The sequence below is a fragment of the Drosophila melanogaster genome, chromosome X (genome assembly GCF_000001215.4).
Source record: "Drosophila melanogaster chromosome X".
NCBI lineage: Eukaryota > Metazoa > Arthropoda > Insecta > Diptera > Drosophilidae > Drosophila > Drosophila melanogaster.
Genome location: NC_004354.4, coordinates 16994616 through 17013970, shown reverse-complemented (window position 1 = coordinate 17013970; position 19355 = coordinate 16994616). Strand labels below are relative to the sequence as shown.

Below are 19355 nucleotides of genomic sequence, written 5' to 3'. Positions count from 1 at the left end.
ATGAATAAATTAAACAAAAACAAACAAGCAAGCGCACATTAAAAATTAAATTGTGAGAATTCCATTTGGCAAGTGGCAATCAGGATCACAATGACCTTGTTGTTCTTGCTGTTGCCCCCATGCTCTTGTAAACACACAATTAAAAACGGTGGGTGGTTATTTGGGCATGTTTGGGTGGTTGGATGGTTGAGTGGTTGGGCATATAATGGGCAAGGTTGTCCGCTGCCATCGCACCTGTCATTCAAACACTCTTGGCCATAAATGTTTTAAATGGCCGTAAAGCAACAACAGCTTAATGAGCAGGCTCTGCTCCATCCCAAAATAATAAAAAAAAAAACGCCTCCCCCATTTTCATTTGTGTTGTTCATTCCTAATTAAGCCAGAAATTCTTTCTTTCACTTTGTCCCTTGGCCCAGCTTTTGATTGCAATTTGTTGAATATATTTATTTAAGACCATCGCAAAGGGAACTTTTATGTTGGCCGGGTAAAAATTTCTGCAAATCACATACTTTATATACAAAGACCGTATTACGAAAGAGATCTTTAAGTCGATTTAATTAGACGCATAACTTAAGATCAAGCCAGAAAAGCTCTAAATTTGTCATTTAAAAAATTTGGTACAGCAGATTTAGTTTAAAAATATTTATTTAATAATATTTTATTTATTTTATGCCACGGTATTTATTTTGCCTGCTCAGAAAATTTTTGAATTATAATATTGCAAAGAAGAGCTTCCAATCATTATATTTATCACCTACAATTAAAGTGATAAGCATTTAGTTAAATCAATTTCTCTGCCTTAGTTTCAAAAATATTTCAAAATTTAATGCTGTACACGTACATAAACATTGGAAATGCGTTGCAGGCAAACTAAAATTATAATCCCCAGGCATTTAATAGTCGTGCTACTTGCATAATTTTTTCATTCCGCAATTGTGCAGAAACCCCATTTTGGGTGGCGGGGCATTGGATGGTTTTGAGTGGTTCAGGTTTTGTGGTCATAGCGAAAGCACGTTCGTGGCCTCCAATTCTCCGCGCGGCTGGGGGGACGGGGTAGAGTCAGTAAGTTTCGGCCTCAAGGCACCACCCACCACCTACCGCCCACCGCCCACCATCCACCTCTCACAAAGAATGGCCATCCCGCATTCGCCTCACTTTTCGCGGTGCGATTGCGATTCAGTCATGGCTGGCAACTTCATCATCCATTAATGTCACTCAATCTGTGCGCATAAATTTGCATAAAGCGAAATCCAATTTACTTTAACCATTATATGTGTATGTATATGTACATAGCTTCCTCACAGCCCAAAAAAAAAAAAAAGAAGAAGAAGAAAAACTTACATGATATATATGAAGTTCACTTGGAATGCGACACAAATAGCCATTTTGCGGTATGATGATGCCTGCGAAAATGCGGAAACGCCCACTCCGTGGATAAAAATTACGCCGGCCGTTCCATTTGCGTGCTATATTTTAATTTGTTATGTGGACAAATCCGCTTAGGTCAGTTCCCTCGGCAAAAGCTCAAAAAACCGGAAGGAAATGTGGCACAAGAAATTAACCAAAGCCCAGAAAAAATCTATACAATCATAGCAATGAAGAAGAAAAACTGGCTTAAATCCATGTATGTATACTGGAATGCCAATGAGAAGGGTATTCTAGATTCGTTGTAAAGTAGAGTGCGGGCTAATTTTTGCTTTTATATGTTTCATTTTTCAAAATGGTTACACAGCTGCAAACTGTATTCCTAATTACTAGAAATTTTTTTAAGACTTATTACTGAAGGGGAAATGATTTTTCATAGCGCAATTTTCCGCTATGCCCATTCACTTAAACTCTGCAATAACTTTTACCCTTCACTTTCGCAAGAAAGTGCGTTTGATGGTTCCTTTCAAGTTTGGCTGACAGGTCACAGTTCACGATGTCCAACCACTAGCAGCCATCACCATCGGTACCCTCGCCACCTCATCCCGGAAAACTTAGGTCCCGATGGTGCACACGCCATGCTAATCGGTCATTAACATGACACCGATTTCTTTGCAAGCTTTCGCTTTTCCATCTTTGTTTTCATTTTTGGCGCATTGCGTATACGCCACGTGGCCGCGCTGCCAATTCATTCCCTTCGCATGCCGCTTCTAATTAAACGCTAGCGAGAAATGCTGAAAATTCGTTATTTTCTGCCCGGATTTAATTAAATCTAGTCAAAAGGATAGCAGTTTTTTATCGTATTTATTTTTTCGAAGCATGGCGGACAGCATGACAGCATGGCCACAGAGTTGACACAATTGCATTGCGTGATGGTATTTCGGAACCCTTCTTAGCCGAGCAATCAAAGCTAAAGTGTTGACTGAATCCGGGTCGAAGTCTCTCAGTGAGCTAATTTCCGGCCCACGAAAGACCGAAAAACTTGAGAGACTTGATTGGCTGCTTGGAAAATGGCTCAAGCTAAATTTCCATTGCAAATGTTGCGAGCTTAATTAACAATTGAGATATATAATCAAGATGAAAAAACAAAAAATGGAAAAACTTTAAGTGTAAAGGAAAGAATCATAACAATAATAAGAAATATTTGATAATTTAGAAAAATATATACTAAATCCTGTTAATTGGGACATTAAAAGTAATTCCCTAAAAAAAAAGAAAGGCCTTTAAGTCTCTTTTTCCCACTTTTTTTTGCCAAGATCTGGCTGTTCGCATTCCGTCGAGCGTTTAACAAATCTGGGCTTGTGCTTTTTACGAGTCCGCTCACATTTTTTATTGTCACATTTATGACTCTCAAATAAATCTCGATGCCGTGGCATATTTTTGTTCAAATTTGCTGCCTGCTTGGGTTTCCCTAATCCTTTTGGGGACTGTGTAAGCATCTTTATACGCACTACAAGCAAAATCAAATCTATGAATTTTTAAGAGGACCTTCCCATTCTTCCTGTCTCTCGTTTCTATGCCCTTTCTTGGACTCCTGCTTCCTTTTCGCATTGTCACGGCCTTGGGCTTGGAGCGGCTTTTTCGTCCATTGGTCCATTGGCAAGTCATGTCAAGAGCAAGCCATCAATTTTCTTAAATCACCAAAACGAAAAACGACAAAAAAAAAAAAGAACGAAGAACAGGCCGGAAAAAGGGGGCGGCACATGCCGTTAGAGCACTTAAAAACCACAAGATGAGCTCGTCAGATACCGCCTACAAGTCGGTTGGTTTACCATCCCCGCCGCCCATTTGGAAAATCCTCCACGAACACATGTTAAATTTCCCTTCATGCAAGCATTTCTTTTGATTTTTATACCCTAACAGAGGGGGTATCTTAAGTAAGTGGGAATTGTTGAAAATTATGGTTTTGATCTATTACTAATTTTTTATCATTTCGCAGTAAAAATTTGGATTTTTATTAAGACTGAATGTTGAGTAATAATCAGTTTTATATAGTTATTGTATTAATAGCCGATGGTAATACATATATAAATATTATGCCTAATTACTGAATACAATTCCTTTGCAGAGCATTCCAGTTTTTGACTTCAAAGGTTCCCGTTTTTTTTTTTTGGCCAACTCTGCTTTCCTTCCTTTTGGCCCGCCACAAAATAGGCCGGGGGCACCGGGCCCAGATATTTTCTCTAAATATTTGCAGGCAAATGGTGGTGAAGGGGCGGTACTGAGGTTACGTCGGTACAACCATTACTTGTATTGACCATAAAAACGAGCGCCACAAAAAAGGCAAAGAGCGAAAAACTAATTGAATTAAATTTCAAAATTTTCTACGGCTCATAGTTTGACATGTCGAACAGAGGGAAATGGAAAAGCAGGGGACAGTTTCCATATGTCAAATGCCCTTGCGGTTTGTCGGCGATGACACACAGATAAAGATAGAGCCAACATGAGATGAAAAGATACAAATGTAACTTAGGGCAAGTCAATGGAGTTGCTCAATGTTGGCATTGGGATGGGAAAAGCAACTTGAATATAGAGTAATTTGTGGTGAATTTCTTTCATCATTCTAGGGGGATTTTCTTGTCGAGCAAGCGCACATAGTTTAATAGCAAAATGAATGCCTCGCATTTTGATAGCCCCATAAGCTTAATCATTTTTGGTGCATTCGTTGTAACATTTGCTAAATGTATTTAATATTTTACTTTAATGAAAATCATTTATCATACTCGGTTTTGGGGCGCACTGTACATTTTCCTCGAAATTAGCATTTTCCGGTACATAAATTTTTGTATTCCTGGCAACAGAACTTCATCTCCTCTGGGATATTTGACTTGTTCTGTTTTCCTTCATTGTTTTTTGGTATCTGCGCTGTTGTGGGTACATAGACGAAAAATTGCTTATCAAATTTCGCAGAATTTTCCTGCATTTCCCATCGCATTTTCAGGTAATCAAGAATTAAATTTACATTTGCCATAAACGTAGAATGGGGAACGCATTTGGCCTTTGGATTTTGATTGTTGGCAATTTATCACATAGCAAACGCGTGTCTGGGGGAAGGCGGGAAAACTGGGAAAAACTTGAGCGTATTCAAAGTGGCGAAACGTGGTAAAAGAAAGTGTCAACGCTTATCATTTGTCTTGGGCTGGAAAACCGTAGGGTTTCCATTCAGCCTTCGCGCTCCCCCGTTCTGTCAGTTGGTCGGACAGTCTATCTGTCAGCAGTCAGCCACCCACTTTTCCACTTCTCCACTGCTACCCACTCTCCTCATTTTAAACCCCCCCCCCCCCCCACCAAGAAGCGAAAAGCCAAAAATGCAAAATGAATGTGAAGTGTTTTGGGGGCAAAAGTGTGTGGCAGTGGGGGGAATGAGGCTGGTTTGAAATTTATTGCAAACTACGCAACAAAGCAAAAAACATTATTGTTGCTGTCCGCCCCAAAAACCACCCAAAAACAAACAAGAACGACCCAATTCCACCCATCGCCACCCCTCCAATGGCCTACAATTTATGATTAAAACAAAAGATCTAAAAATTCTTTGTGCCGTCATTTTGTACGTGACCAACGAGAAATTGTGTGACAAAGGCGGCGAAAAACTGACTAAAAACTGCCCGAAAATCTTCTGTGCACTGCGCATTTTATTTTCTAAATTATTTCGTTTTAATTTTAATTTATTTTCATTTCTTCCCGCTGCTTGACTGCTCGCACACAAAAGCGAAAGGCAGATGAATAAACTGCCACCGAATGACCTTGATGTCTGGAAAAAAGCGAAGAAAGCGGAGAAAGCATTAAAATGTTGTGCTGCATACGCGTAGGCGGCGACACGTGACGGGCACATCAATTGACGAGAAGAGGGGACATGCCGCTTTTCCAGTGGCGTCGCAAAGTGAGGGGGGGGGGGAAACCCGGGCTAAAGTCAGGTGTTGCCAAAACGCCAAAGAAATCATTGCAAAGAACAAACAAAAGGAAATCTAAAAGAAAAAACGTGTACAACAGTTTTATGCCACATACATATATATATCCTTTTACACTTTAAGAATTTTCCACTTTTTTCAAATTAACTTTAAATAAAAGAAGGTTAAGTATTTATTTCGCTTGCCAACAAGCTAACACTAATTCTGTTTCGGGCATTCCTTTTGAAATTCAGTGCATAAAATCTTAAGTAAAATCCCGCCTGCAAGTCGAGTCAGTAGATCGCCGTTAGCCATGCCAGCCAGCCAGCCAGCTAAGTAAGTAAGCCAATGAATTCCTGGCCAGCTCCAGCGAAACGCCAAAAATACTAGTGAAAGTTCAACAGGAGCGGCAGAAGAGCGTACCATGCTGCTGACAATAAAAACAATTTACAACTTTTGCAAGGACCTCCATTGCTGATTGATCCCCGATCCCTTTTGTCCCCGTTTTGGCCTCCCGAACTTTTCAAGTGTGTGTGCGTGCGTTTCCCTTCTTTTTTTTTTTTTTTGTTTTTGGCCAAGAAGTCGGATCGGAAAAGTTGCTGCCTGTGCTGTTAGCAAGTTTTTAGCGCGACTGCAACTCAATCAGTTGCAAAAGTGAACGAAAAAGATGGTTATATACATGTACAGTTGGTTACACAATCATATGGGCTTTTATTGGGTATTCATAATAATAAAAAATATTATATACTTTCTCTTAATTGCAGAAAATGATTATAACAGGGCTAATGCATTTTCTCATGGATTTTGAAGTATTGTTGCTTGCATTTAGCTACTATTAGCTTGAACACCGCTGTTCGCAGGAAGAGCGCATTTAATTGCCAGGCGAAAAAGTCCATAAACATGGCCAGGACCCAAAGACAATGGCTTAGACGCAATGGCAATGGGCCCTCATGAGCCATAAAAGCTTCAAGCGCGTAAATTTTCACGCAGCAACAATAAGAACAGAAACGATAAAGCCCTAGATGGAGAAGAAAAACATTTAGTATTTTATACACTCCAGCAACAGGGTACAATAAAATTGGCACAATGTTGGCACAAAATATTCAACATAAAAACGCGAGGCTTATGCGCGATCAGCAAAATTGCAACCTCTAAATGTGTGTCCTCAAATAAATATTTTATGTTTGTTCGTCTCTTGAGTACTAGAATACTTAAATATTGCAGTGGTCAGTGAAAACATAGCAAAGCTAAATATAATATAATATAATTCATCATAAATTTTGTATTACACTACACGCTTTCATATTTGTGAAGCTATCAAAATTTGAAATACATTTTATAAGTATTATTTTTCTGCACAACCGATTTAAGGCCAATTTTCTTAGTTTGTTTTACAAAGAGGAATATTCAAATGTTCTTCTTACATTTTCAAGCATACTCTATTGTTTTTGGATTTTTTTTTTTTATTTTTATTTTGGTTATAGAAGGCGAAATTTATTTTAACGAGCAAAAGTTTTTGAAGCTGCCCAGAGCATCAAAGGGAGAGAGAGAGGGAGAGAGAGAGGGAGAGAGAGAGGGAGAGAGAGAGGGAGAGAGAGAGGGAGCGAGATAGGAAGTTAAGCCAAGTTAAGGGCAAAGAGCGGTAGCTGGTGGGTGGTGTGTTTGTGGCTGAAGGGAGCTGCGAGGAGGCGGATGGCAATCCCTAAATGGCAATTTGGCTGCCGCAGTCGCTTGCATTTTATTAACGCGGCTAATTCCACGCATGGCAGCTAACAAACGAACTGTGCTGCTGGCCACTATGCTGGATAGCCCTCCTGCACCGCCAAGGACGAAGAGACCAACCCCCACTGAAGCCCCCTGTCAATCCGGTGAACCCCCTGCACTGGTCGTCATTTCTGCTTAGCTAATCTCTAGCTGCGTGCACGTTACCAAAATCCAGATACGACTAAAGCCCCTGCCAAAGCTACTCCCCCTGCCACGCCTCTTACATAAAACCGAAACGAAAAAAAAAAAAAGCTAAATGCGAGGGAAAAAGTAAAAAAGCGGAATTTATAAATAAAAACGCTACAAATCCGCTTGGCTTGCTTTTGCCCCCTGCGAGCGTATAAAGAAAAATGCTGCGGAAAAGTTTGCGTTTTCCGTTTCTTGTTCTTCGCATGCATTTCATGCTACCCTCGTGAATACCCCTTGGATACCCTGTAAAGAACGCAGATTGTTAGCGGTGTGACATAAAACCAACTTTGGGCAAAAAGTTTTTTAAAGCCAAAGAAAAGTAAGACAATGAGCGCATACTTCGTCAAGTTTTTGGAATTTGAAATGACAAAATGAGCTCTGAATTCTACAGAGAAATTTTTAATAAGCATTTACCAAATTCTTTTTAATTTGCGAAGCTAATTAAATAATCAAACAAGAACACAGATAAATAGATAATAGAGTAAATAGGTATATTGAAAATAGTTATACAATTAGAATAAAATATAAATTAGGCTATTAAAATTTTCGATAAGCTCTTTACAAGTTCGACAGCATAAAGTTCCTGTAGTTTTTGGAACAAAATTTTTGACAGCAGCCAAGGAAGTGCTAAAGAAAGAAAAGCTGGGGGTGATGTCCTGGCATGTTGAGTATATCTCCTGCATATTAATTAAAATGTAGCAACGCGGCGTATACGCAATATGCCAGTACAATTGATCGTGGTGTAATCAATCGGATTTAATTTCGCATTGGGAACAGAAAACGTGCTGGGAAATGTAGAAAGCGGAAAATCTGTAAATTTCTATGTTAAGCTGGGAAAGTGCAAAGTAATCTACATTGGATGCAATCACATGTCACTCGGCAATTATCTCCATCTGGCCAACCCTGTCCCACTTTCTCAGCTGTCTTCTCCTATATTTCTCATTTTCCCTGCGATTTTCCCGCGTTTCCCCCGTCAGCCTGCAGCAATCTGATGGAAATCTCCCAGAATCTCTGCACTTGACAGCACCATGTGAACTGTAATGAAAATGGAACTGCGACTCTCAAACGGAGTTCAACGCAGAAGCCAATGAAGCGGACTTAGGGTAATAAGTTAGGATCTGTTAAATTTCAGAATAAGCGCAGCTGTGCAATAAATGATTTCATAGTTTCATAGGTTTCATAGGTTTTAGAAAAAAGTCCAAATCTATATACATTTTCTCCAGTGTATGTCCAGACCAACTGAATCTAAGTTTAGTTGGGGCTAAGTGACACTGTGACGGGATAAGACGTGTTTAATTGAGGCTAACTCGGGGGCAGGAAAGTACAGGAAATTCACTTGCAATGCCGGCCACGCCCCTTTCACTCACTTCCTGCAAGCGGATGGCACGAAATGCGCCCCGATTTGTCGCAGTGCCCTTGGCAGCTGTTGTCCTGCTGATGCTAGTGCTATGCATTCCACACGAGCACAACAATGTGATTAAAATGCAATTTGCTGCCATTTACTTTGAGCATAAGGCGAGCAAAATGTTCAAAAGCTGCTCTCTGAGCTGGAGTTTGCTGCTGTTGATGGTGATTGTGATGTGCATGTGGATGTGGATGTGGATGAGGATGTCGAGTTGGAATCCCGACCAGGAGCTAACTTGTATGACCTTTTGGGCGCTTGTGTGCGAATGCGAGGGCTGCATTCATTTCCGTTTTAAGCAGAGCAAAATAATAAAATTTTATTATGCACTTGCCGCCTGCCTTGAATGGCCACGATGATGATGATGATGATGGCAATGGGATCGCGATGATGATGATGGAGCCCAAAGAGCAGCAGGATGTCAGCATGTGTGTGTGCGTAATTTATGGCAAAGGACCTGCTCACATTCACACTCACAACAAGTGCCAAACAAGTGCCTTGTTGGGCATTCAAATTACAAACAACACAAGGTCCATATAAATTTTTTGTTATGGAATTTGAAACCATAAATATCAAGGAAAAATGTCCAGCACTTGCGAAAATTATTTTTAATCAGCTTTCAGTTGATTTTATGCAGATATCTTCGTCACAAATTCCTGAAAAGACTGTATTTATGTACTTAAAAATTTTAGCTTATTGACTTAGGGTTTGAATTCATCAGTTTCTAAAAGACAGTTGTGAATGATGGGCATTCAGATGATTTTATTATTTCTTTAAATATTTTACATGGATTTTTATGTGTCTTCCGTTTCCCGTTTCTTATTCTCTTTTGTAAATGATTGATGCTTGATTTATGTATTCCGCACTTTATTTCTGTCTGGAGCTGCACTTAAAAGCCACATCGAAAATCGCTGGCAAGTGCAACACAATTTGTGAAGTATGTTGAGTTGCCAACGGATTTGAGTGCCACCCCCCCGACCAACAGGACCTTGCAGGACTACGATAGACGTGTGTGTGTGTGTGTGTGTAGGAAATAGTGAGTGAGTGAGTGTGCAAGGGGATGTGCGATGTGCCGCTTCGTTAGTCTGACAGCTTTTCGTTTCGATTCGCTTGGCTGCCTGAGAGATGTGCATATCGAATGGGGCCAGAAGATCCCTGCATATGCGGTTATCCTAGCTCTTTAGGCTTTAATTAATCCAGTCAAATATTTACACAACCCATGAAATCGAACCGCAAACAATATTCCTGCTCGAGAGAGCAAATGAATCCAATCAAATGAAGTGCAATTAAATAAATACGAAATTTAAAAATTGTTGCTTTTAGTTTTTGTCTTACCAAATATTGCATTTAATGAACTAAGCCGCTACCAAAATATTTTAATGAATATACCATTGATTAAATATCACCGAGATAGACCTAATTTATCCCAGTGTTGGTCTAGTTATTTATGCAAATAAAGCATATCGAGCACAATTTGCATTCCAGTTTCATTCAAGTTCGCGTTCGCAGCTGATATTTTGTTAGTGCTGTTTCATACCATCAAATGCTAGCTAGCTGAAACTTTCAACATCAAGCCAAAAACTTTTGAGTTGATGTGGCTGCTATTACCTATCAAGAGGAAAGTTTTTTTTTTTTAGCTGATGAGTAGCGAGGAGAACGTAAACAGAATGCTGACGTATGCGCAATATTATCGCGCATACGCCATGTGGCCCCTTTGCCAGCGTGCGGGGATACGACACATGCGACACATGTCAGCGATGAGCTGTCAATGCAAGGCTGCAATTGAATTAATTGGACGCTAATTGAAAGGGGAGCCGTGCCGAGGCGAAAGCCAAAACTAAGCCCCACAACTTGACACTTGCCAAGGCCAAATGGTGAATATTTAATGTAGCGCATCGATATGAGAAATGGTTGGTAAATCAAGGACTCTCCCGGCTGTAAAATCCGCAGCAGGAGCACTGACAGCTTGCCTTGGGCAAACACTCGAGTTGCCTCGATGGAGCTCTTATCAAAAAAGCAAGCGCCAACCGACTTGGCACCACAGTCACAGCCCCTTTCAGCCATCGGGATTCAATGCAAACAGAACAAATAGAAGTCGAGTCGAGTCGAGTTGAATACTTGCCACAGCAAGCCCAAAAATAAATATAATCGACAGGCGAAAGCACTGGGCATTGGTATTCTGAATATTTAAACACTCTTAACTGCAGAAATTATATTGTACAACGAAGTATTACTAAAAAGCTTATAAGAACACAGAACTTGCAGCATATTTGTAAACTAATACAAATTATTACAGGGTTTTGAAATATATTCTAGTTGTTAATAACAACTGGTGGATTTCAGTACTCATCTAAAATTTAAAATATATTTCCACTCAAATTTTATTTAAAGTCTAAGTTCCTTTTTAAATCGTAGCCTCTTATTTGAATTAAGATGCTTCCCCTGAAGGGCATAGAAATATCCACGATTATGTATACTCGGTGGATACAATTGCGTCGCTCTGGCGCTTTCTTGGGAAGTAACCAAGAAGTATGCATCGGATTTCAGTGATATCTATATGCGATAGCATCCCAGAAAGGAATTGCTTTGCTGGAGGATTGCCACCGAGGTCAATGGAGTGAAATTGCAGCAACTGTTGAGCTGCTGAGCCAGATGATGGCCGCTCCATCGAGGACGACAGAATCAATTCCCTGATTTACAGAAGGGGTTTTTCTCGAGGAAACCATAAATCAGGGATGCTTTCATCTTTCCGTTAAGCCATTACAAATGCACTTTGACACTTTCGCCTTTATTTTGTTACATTTTATCTGGCTCCTGATTCTCCCGCCTCACCTTTGTGGCCCCCGGCGAAAATCAAGCAACAAATCAAAGTATACCTTCTTGAAACGATAAAAACAAGAAAAATATATTGTATTCGGGTGGGGCCATATCCCAATCCACACAAGGAGATGCCATTTGATAAACATTATTGAACATGTCCGACAATTTTTCAACAACAATCGCAGCGTTCCCGGGCATTTGATGGATACAAAAACGATTTAAGGGGGATATAAATGACAAGGCAATTCTTTTTTGGCAGCTGCAAAAGTGATTGATTTTCAACCAGGGCGGGAAAACGACAACTCTGCGAAAATAAGAAAGTGCGGAAGCTTGGAAAAGTGGGCGGCGATTGCCCACCGGGCGTGGCACCCACGGACAGTTCGTGCACATTTAATTGCAGCCGGCGGAAATCGCACAAGCGAAAACACACATTTCACATCTGTGGGCGCCAATCAATTGATTTCCGCTCATGTTCAAATTCATGCTCATTGCCGCCGTTTTCCAAAGGATGGAGTCAACAAAAAAGCAAGTCTTTAAGTTTTTAACCTGGCCAACTCCATTTTCTCTATTTGCCAGAAAATTAAGAACAATTGGTCAATTTAAGATATTTAAAATCAGAAGCGACATTCAATTAATGAAAACAAATGCAGCTTAAGCTTGAACAAAATTGATACTCCCTTTTTGCAACATTTATTAATCAAATTAAGGATCCATGTAATTGGAAATGTGCGACATTTTTCTTTGAACCACTTATCGCGGCAAAATATTTGTTCCAAAAAAGGTGTCAATTTATCAGGAATAACTCGCATACATTGAGGTATATATTTCCATACAAATTTGACAGATGCTCCGGACACAAGAGACAAATGTCCCAATCTCAATCATCATTGTGTTATGCCACGGTCCCACGGTCATACTCATCATCATCATACCAATCCATTTGTGCCCAGTTTGACTGTGCAACTTCCGGTTGGCGTCTCTTCCGCTTGTTTGATTGCTTTTTGCCCAGTGTGCGAGACGTGACGTGACCGGCGGATGGAAAAGTGGTATCTGGAATCTGGGATCTGGTCCACCATCGGTACCCACTGAAATTGATTGAGTTGTGCCGTGGCCAGTGTCCCCTGTTTGTCTTTCTGCCCCCGACGGTTTTTTTTTTTGTTTTCGTCCTGGTCCTGGCAATTTTGCGGCGAGTCCTCGATGGCTTCCTTCCGCCAGTGAAACGCGTCGCATAATTAATTTTGCCATCGGTTGCAAGCTGTGTGTGTTGGGAAATTGGCCAACAATGCCGAATAAGTTGGACGTTAAGAAATCGATATGGCATTTGAATAAATCGAATGATTTATTCATTCAATCGCTCACTCGCCAAAGGGGCCATCGAATATTGAATATATGGGTTAGCTTATCTCAGCCACAATAGAAATTCAATGTCGAGATTTCACAGAATTCAAGAGTTCAACGCGCCCACTTAATTTTATTTCTTAGTAAAACCTTGATAGTTGCCTATGTTCATTTTTTTATGAATTTTTGGAGTCCGGAATCATTTTCTAAGGTGTCTAAAATCAATAATAATAAATAAATCAATTTTCTTATTTTAGATGGATAACTTTTTAGTATTAACTGGACGATAATTTGTAACAATATTAGGGGCCGTCATTAGCCGAAGTTTGCACAAGAGTTTTATCCTTTTGGCGCATTCCCCGATTTTCAATATGTAATCCCATCCACTTCTTTGCCAACATAGTTGCCATATTTCCTGGCTTATGTCTTCGATTGCGACTTTATGTGTGGCACATGTATGCTTCCATTATGCTTTTTATGATCGACTGTCAAGTGGGGCTCGTGCGTGGGCGTGGCACTCATTAATAGACGCCCCCCAATGTATAAAACATGGCATGTGGCGGTCAGTGGCGGCTGAGGTGGTGGGCTAGAGGAGGTGAATGCCAAAGAATGAGTTAAGTAAAGTGCCTGAAAATCGGTATCAAGTCCTTCGCCCGTTTCTGGTATCATCCTTTCATGGTCACCACCCCAGCTCGAGCCCCCTTCAATACTTTCGGACTACTTCCATGCGCGCATTCGTGTCGCCGTTGAGACATTTTGGCATCAAGTTTATTTTGTATGAATTTATGGGCCAAAAGCTTTCTCTCGTCTCATGCAAATTTCTATGGCCACTCGAGTTGGGTGAGATTGCTCTCAAAAAAAAAAAAAAAAAAAAGCTGGAAGGTGTGGCAAAATGTGGAAGAAAGTTGAAGAACGTCGGAGTCAGGGGCGTGACTGGGACCTAAATCAAGTTGAGTGCCTGCAAATGGCAATCAGCTGAGAATAATGGCGATTATATATGGATATGGATTCGCATAATATAAGCTGGCCGACAAAATGGCAAAACGATGCGATTATGTCATACCAAAAAACAGTCGAGAACTAGTTGAACATGTACTACATACGGGGTAATTTATACCCAATAATAATTTAAAATATATGTTCTAAATTTATATCCCATTTGTAAGCAGTGGTATAAATTGTATGCTATTAAAAATATTTCGAAATATATTCACAGCAATTTACTGTTCAAAGTATTTCATACCCCATTTATAATTAAAATTATCAATAATATATTATTATTTTGTTGAACAATTGAGCTGTTCTGTTGGCTAAATTTAAGAGGATAAAAACTTTCAAAGTTAGGTACTTATTATTTTTTGACCACTTGCGCTGGCTTTAACTTTGCCATGTTCAATTTGGCTCAAAGTGCCCGGGGTTTTATTACCTGCCTTGGGAAGTTTCTCCGCCTGAAAACTCCCAGTTCCTCCGATTTCTGCAGCTCATTTGCTATGCCATTTGGTGCGGGTCACGAGGGAGGAGGAGTCAAAGTGCATAGAAGGATGCAATATAGCTGGCGGAATGGGGCCAGTTCCAGGATGCAATTTCCAGATTTGTGCGTGTTTGCCTCACTAAAACCCCTCTCCATTCTACCCCCTTTTAATTCGACGTGTGTGCATAATTGAGGGCCTGCACAATCAGAAAGCCTGCCCCTTTATCCCCCACCCATTTGTGAACTCGTTTATAATTCAAATACGTGCCAGGGAAATGCCAATTTGCTTACAGACCAAATCAAGCGCTACTCAAAAGCATGCAACAAACAAACAGGCTGGCAAACACCAACTGAAAGTGAAACCCAAACAGGTACAATAGCAAAACATCTGGGGGCTACAAACAAATGAGAAATGAAAAGTGGAAAGTGTGGAAAATGTGGAAGCTGTAGAGAATTGCAGCATTTTTGGGAAGAACGTGACAACAGCCCCAACGTTTCACCGTTCGCCCCTCGTTCGCTGGCCAATTTGCGACAGGTGCTACGGATGCCCGGAAAGCGACAATAAAACATACCAAAAATAAGGTTAGCACAACACAAATCTCGATCTAGTACACTGCGAAAAACGGGCTGATAACTAAACTGTCCCGAAAATATTTTAGCACTATATATTTTTTTTATAGCCAATACAAGGGAAAAAACTGCAGAAGTGCAATATGTTTTCACAATTAGTTAAATGAAAATAGTATTTCTAATATAGGCATTTTCTTTTGATTTAAGTGGTATACAAATTGTTTCTTTCTGTGTGTTTTCCATTTCCCTTCATTTTTTCCAACCTCTAAAGGCGATAACGAAAATCCTTCGGCAAATTGTTGTGTTAACCGTTTGACTACGTGAGTTTTTGTGAAGAGAACACTATGTAACGGTTGTGAAAATTCAGTGGGCGTTGGGTCGACGAGAGTGGAAAGTAGGCGTGGCTGGCTAAATGGCCAGCGCATGCAACACGCAATCGCTGGTGGACACTTCCGTAGATAATAAATGGCGCACGGAGGAGACATCGTATTTAACTCAAAAATGTACTCGGCCAACGAGGCAACCTTTGACCCCCCAAATGACCCCCAACTGCTTTTCCCGAAAGAGAGGAAAGGAAAGCCCGTGGGTCACGCGATTTACGAGACAGAAGTTTATTTTTAGACATCTTTTTTTGCGAAGATGGGAGGGATAATTATTACGTGGCAAAGTAACAACTTTGTTTGCTAAAAGAAATTTCGGGAGGCAAGCTCGGAATGCGAAAATGATAGAAAATAAATGTAACCTATTTTTTTCATTTAAAAAAAAAAAAACAGCTTTATTATTTATTAGACATTTTTCATAGCTTTCTGTAGATAATTACTCTAAATAAAGAACAGGGATTTTTTACCTTCAAATATTTTAATCTAAAGGACTGCCAAAATTATGTATATTATAAGCACTAGCCGGGCTTTCCCGACTACATTTTTTTCGGTTTATTTTAAGAGAGCAGTCTATTTCAAATGGCCACACGTGTCCACCTGGAGCCTCTTCAAGGACTCGCTTTGTGCGTTTGCGTGTGCGGGAATGTCCTGCGAGATTGTACGCCGAGGGTTCGGAAGTGAGTTTTTGGGCGATTGTCACGTGCCTTCGTTTAGTTTGCATATCGCATATCGCACATCGCACACGCACCCCCAGGGTTTTCGGTCAACTTTTGTGTGACTTTTGTGGACCCCCAGCTCCTCGGCTGATGTCATAAAGAAGTTGCCTTTTCTTTGCTCTCGACCTTTCAGCTTCCTCTTGCCACATTTCCTTTTCACTTTCGCTGGCCTTTCAACTTGTGTTCTGTGTTTTTAGACGGCTATTTTTGGAGGCTAATGACTGGTGAAAATACGGCCCGGCACTCTGATTGAATTCCAGCTGTAGAGCGACGAGAGCTCTTTCAAAAATCTGCAGCCCACGTGGCGTATGCGCAATGTTGACGGCTGTCTCTACTCTTTCCAACTGCAATTAACAGGGGCGCGGTGGGCGAAGCGGATGCAAAAAGGGGGAGTTGCAGCTGCTGGGCCACTGGATAAATGGGCGGATGGCATTTGTTATGCTCAGACCGGTGGCGCCGAACATTTGAGACAAAGTGGTCATCAGTTTATAAGCAAAATAGCTCTGCAAACTTAGTTTACTCAAATGTTGAAGTAATATGATATACAAATAAAAACATATTTCATTCAGTATTTCAAATGTACATATATAAATATATAAAAACAGATGTCATAAGAAACAAGTTTCATTTTGATATATATATATACATATATATATATTCCTTTTTTTTAAATAGTCTGGAATTGATTTTAGAACAAGTGTGTAAGTTAATAACCTTTTTAATTTAAAAAGCACCTTTTTCACGTTATTATGCAGGAAATTCTATTATGATCCCACTGTCCCTTCGCACAATGGGCAATGCCTCCTTTCGCCGCGAACCGCACACGTGTGTCCATTCATTTATTTGGCCAGCGATGGCATGTCCTGAGTGTCCTGGCCCAACATGTCCTTCGGCTGATGTCAGAGAAGCTTTTAGTGGCCACAAATCAGAGCGGGCGAAATTCTTTTGGCAAACAAACCGAGATTATTCAGTCGCCCCAGCTGCGCGAACAATGACGTTGTTTGCCTAGTTTTTACTGTGGGGGCGTGGCTCCAACTGCCTCCACTGCCACACGCATATAGAAATTCAAGCAACGCTCATTATGTTTTACCCCAGGGGCATTATTCATTTATGCATTGCCAAAGGCGCGTCAATAAAAATTTTCCCGCTCATTAATTTTTATTGCATACTTTTTGGGGCTAGAACAAAGTCCTCCGGCTGCTATGTGTATGCGTGTGTATTGGTTGTGTGTGTGTGTGTGTGTGTGTGTGTGTGTGCGTGTTAGCAATTAAGCCGAACAAGGCCACAATTTCAACCCTCAAGGGTTGGAAAGTTTAATTAAACGGAGCGGGCATAACGATTATGATCCCGAACGCCGAACACCGAGTTCCCAATTCCAAATTCCCGCTGTCCACCATAATGAGTCTGTCGCTGTTGCACTCTGCCAAAATTCGCCCTCCATTAATATCCCATTGAAGTTGCAACTAATTAAGCCCGACACAAACGGACGCCGCATAAATGGTTTCTCATTAAAAATTAATCGAAACACAAGAGCAGAAACTGTGCGGAGTGAAGTGAAGTGGACTGAAGTAAAGTGGCGTCCAGTGGTTGGGTGGACATTAAGGATCCATGGGTTTTCGTGCATGTTAAGCTCACTTTTGGCCCGATGCGATGGCCAAAATTGATGGCCAAAACGAAATGACAATACATCAAAAGACCACTTGTCGTAAATCATTCAAAATGAAGCCAATACGCTTGTCGCGTGCTTTATTTCACACTAGGTTTTATGATACTTTTTTATACCATTTTTTTTTTGTGATTCTTTGCACATACTTTTTCGTGGTAGTTTACGATTTTATACATAATTTTTGATGAATTTATTTATTTTTTTTGTTGCCTTCCTTGCGTGTCACACCAGTTTTTACGATAATATTATATTGTGCGTCAAATAATTAATATTAAGAAAAAGCAGTAGAATATTTGTTATATATGCAGTTTAATACTGTACTAAATCTGAGTTTTTCCCTAATTTTTTGGCATAATTGCTTACTTTTTGCCAGAGAAAATAAATAATAATAAAAAAATAAAAAATCATATCATATGCGCCTTAAAAAACTAACTCAGAATACAGAACAAGTGCAGGATGGATATGATTTATGGGGCTCACACTCAATTGCCATAATTTAGATGCAAACGACGGCGAGAAAGAGAGAGAGAGAGAGAGAGAGAGAGAGAGATGAAAGAGTGGAAAAAAGGGAAAATAAGTGACGATTGTGTGTGTGGGTCACGTTTTTCTACACAAAAAAAAACGAGGCAGGAAAAAGAAAAATGCATTCGAAATGAGAATGAAATGTAGGACGAAAGAAAAGGGGCGGAAGATGAAAAGAAAATTTCTAAAAGTTCGTGCCCATACAGGCTAGTTAGCTAAAGGAAATTTACGAAAAAAAACTACTGAAACTTAAGTCACAATGTAGGGGATTGAAAATTCTGCAGACGTTTGAAAACCTTTCGAAGAAAAACAACCTAATTTAACCTAATAATTTTAAAACACGCATACTTAATACCACATTTTTTAAATAGTTTTCAAAGTGACAGCACACAACTGTTATTATTTGCTATTACATCTGCAAAGTATTTATGTTTTCAAGAGGCTAATGAAATGCAGCCGCCGGGCCAATTTCGATTTCTGGCCAATTAATCATGGTGTCAATTAGTGAAATGGAAGCCTTCGTTATCAATTAGTGTGTGTCGCACGAAAATATTTACCCGGCCCCAAAATGCCGAGGATGGCAAAAGCGAAGGAGTTCAGCTGCAAGGCAGGATGCAGCAAGATGCAGCAGGACATTCGCAGATGCAGCGCGAGAGTCCTGCATCCTGCCGCTCCTTCTGCTTAACGAAATATGCAAATTGCCTAAAAGTATGCCACAGACAATGGCAGCAGAACAAACAACAGCATTTTGCAATTAGTGCAACTGTCAACAGGACATGGTAGGCGAAGGATGAATGTGGAAGGGCCGATTCCATCCCTATCTGGGTGTCCTACGCAGTGGGTGGTGGCCTGGTGAGCTGATGGCCTGATGGGCTGATGGGCTGGCTGACACGACAGACGAGAGCGCCATGACCAAATGCAAGGTCGTGGCCCATCAACGCCATTCACTTGAGACCTGGCTCTTCGGTTCTCGGTTCTGCATTCCGTTTCTCCGGTTCTCTGACCTGTCAGCCAGCTCATCATGTGGCCTAAGTGCCTTTTGGGATTCACTCGGCAGGGCGGCCGTATCATCCCGACCTCCTGACCCCTGTGCACTTGGGCTCAAGCTGGAACAGCAACACGACAGCAGCCACTTGATATTTGGACTTCAGCGCAGATAGTATAAGTTCAAAGCCAAAACAAAAGCCAAAAGTTTTCACAAGTTT

At 40.6% G+C, this 19355-nt stretch overlaps 1 protein-coding gene across 4 annotated transcripts in view; it reads left to right on the top strand.

Moving 5' to 3' along the window:
• The window catches only part of CG45002 (uncharacterized protein), a 97664-nt gene that overhangs the window by 52762 nt on the left and 25547 nt on the right, over positions 1-19355 (top strand). The window lies entirely within an intron of this gene.